Source organism: Pundamilia nyererei, unplaced genomic scaffold (assembly GCF_000239375.1).
Source record: "Pundamilia nyererei isolate P.nyererei 1_Seehausen unplaced genomic scaffold, PunNye1.0 scaffold00011, whole genome shotgun sequence".
Classification (NCBI taxonomy): Eukaryota; Metazoa; Chordata; class Actinopteri; order Cichliformes; family Cichlidae; genus Pundamilia; species Pundamilia nyererei.
The window spans coordinates 230690-233306 of record NW_005187412.1 but is presented as its reverse complement, the minus strand read 5'-3'; positions in this window follow the sequence as shown (position 1 = coordinate 233306).

Sequence of the window (2617 nt, the reverse complement as noted above, 5' to 3'; positions counted from 1 at the left end):
AAGAACCTCTGTGGTTATCTCATTTTGCCAAACAGCTGTTCCGTGGCCACGAGGGATGAGTGAGAGAAGAGGTCCAGGAAGGGAGAGATTATTCAAACTCGAGAGGCTTGGAGTGGGAAAATACAAAGAGCGTACAGAGCAAACAGAAAGAGACACGAGGACATGAAGGGACAGACAGTCTGTCCACACTTGCTTGATTGTGTCTGTCAGAAGCGAGAGGAGGACAGTGGGAGGAATAAAACAATTAATATGAACAGTACTCTGGGGAATGTTCGTTTCCTTGACAACAGCAGGCACAGCCAAACAAACGGGCCCTTTCATAACCATTCAAAACAAACAGAAACTTTATTAGCAACCTTGCATTAGTTTTTTTTTTTTTAAAAAGAGGCGTCCCTTTCTGTCATCCTGGAGACGGAATTCATACATTTTGCCAAATTGAATTCAGCTCCCGTGCTCCTCATTTCAAGTCATTTAATGTGGATTTGCACAGTTTTAAAAATGTAGTCTTGAAAGTGTGAGAAACAAGCCGAGCCTAGAAAGGCTATGGAGCTGATTAGAGGTAAGTGGGAGGAGGATGAGACCCCGCTGTTCCAGACAGTGTTCCACAGAGAGACGGAGAGAGGGAGGGAGAAACCAAAATGAAAAACCTGAACCCTTGATCCACACAGTGAGGGGATTCTGTGTGTCCGTAATGCATTTCCCTGGCTTGGCCTGGATCTGGTCTGGAGTGATAGCCTTTTCTGTCTTAATGAGAAGAATCCGCATCCATAGTGCACTATGGGTCAAGTATGATAATGTGATTCTATGCCACAGTCACCAGATCTCAGACCACTGAAACTCCTACAGGGGAGGTTTGCACTGGTGTGTTAGACCGTGCTTTCATCACCAAAGGAGGAATGCTGTTTTTAGAGTTTCAGAGAGTTGGAAGATCGATGCCAACACTCTCTGAAGCTGGTCTAATACCACATAGTTGCCCAACAGCCTTTCTAAGACCCCCTTTTGGATTTTTTTCCCCCCTTGAACTTGTTGCCTCGTTTGTATGTGTGTGCCTTTTCTTTGCATATTTGTGTTGTTGGATGGGCGCGGTTATTGTTACTCAGAGAAGTTTTATGATGAGCCAGCCAGTACGCCCTGTTTCTTGGCAAAGGTGATGCGCTTTAATCAGCTGCAGGATATCTTCAACAATGGCTCAGCATTTTCTTTCCTTTCTTGCATTGGGTAAGAAGTGAACACAAACTGCAAAGCAAACACACAACTACAGTCAACAGCTGAACATATGGTAGCACGTGGTATAAGGTAAACCCTCAAAGTATAACCTGCTTTATTCTCACTTTTTAAAAACTCATTCAGACACAGTTTGCAAATCAAAGACATTCTGTATTCAATAAGCCCTGAAACTGTCGAGTTGAAACATAAACTCAAGGGAAAAGTATTTATTGAGGTCATAGATCAAGTGAGCAGCTTTTTTTTTTTTACCACAGGCTTTAATACAATCTGCCTTCTTTACTTTTCATTATAAACCTCCTAATTCAGACCAAGAGGAAGAAGAAAAAGAGGATGAGTTTATATGGAAAATAAAAGGTGAGGTTCTGAGGTCTTTTTTTGTTGTTCTCGTTTTTTTTGCCCCTGTGGCTCCAGAAACAGAAACTAACCTCACTCTCATGATTAACACAAATGAGTTCTGACTGATTTTAATTACAAAGTCTATCTGTGAAGGCTCTGCACAACAGACAGGGATGGGTGGAGGTTGGTTAGAGAAGCACTAATCCCACCATTTACCCTCTAGTTATGTTCTTTCTTTCTCCAAGTCTTTCTGGTGGCTCTCACTCCAAATGAAGTCATAACATGTACTAACAGCTTGCACATTCAGCATGGGTGGTTTAAATGTCAAGCAGGCTTCCAACATTTGCATCAGGAGCAGTTTCTTCCCACTAGATTCATTCCTCTGAGTCATCAGTGACAATGGAAGGAGGCTTATAAACATACAGTAAATGTAAGCTTTTCACGGAGGAAAAAAAGAATAAAAAAATCACAGCTGCAAGATGTGAAACGTGACTTTTATTGTGAAATAAACACCTTTCCCCGAAGCTGGCTGTTGCCAAGAGTCACGAGATTGATCGCCGCAATTCAACATGTCGGAGAGTTTGTTTAGGCAAAACACTGATGTATGCGTGTTACATAGTTATCTAATGATGCTTTTGACAAGTGTTTGTGGATGTACTTGAGTTTGATACAGGAAAGAAGAGAGGAGAAGGAATCTGGTCGTGTTGTCCTAGCTAAACAATGGATGTGGGTCAGTGTTTGTGTGAGTCTGTTGAGGTATGCGCAGTATCTCAGTTTTTTTCTCTCAAACACCAACAAACATACACTCTTCAGTTTCCTCTGTCATAGTCCTCTCTGCAAGTTTTCCGTCTCTCTGTCTCTTTATGACATGCGACTTGGTTCAGGTGGGCCAAGTTTAATGTTTTCAGTAGTATTTGATGAGTATTAGCACAAATATAAGTTCTGAGAAGTCTGGAAGAAGGCGAGGCAGAGAGAAAACTGCCTTTTCTCTCTGCCATATAAGTTCTACTTCTTCTATGTTTGCATAATTGCTTTTTTGGGGGGGTAGTTTTGC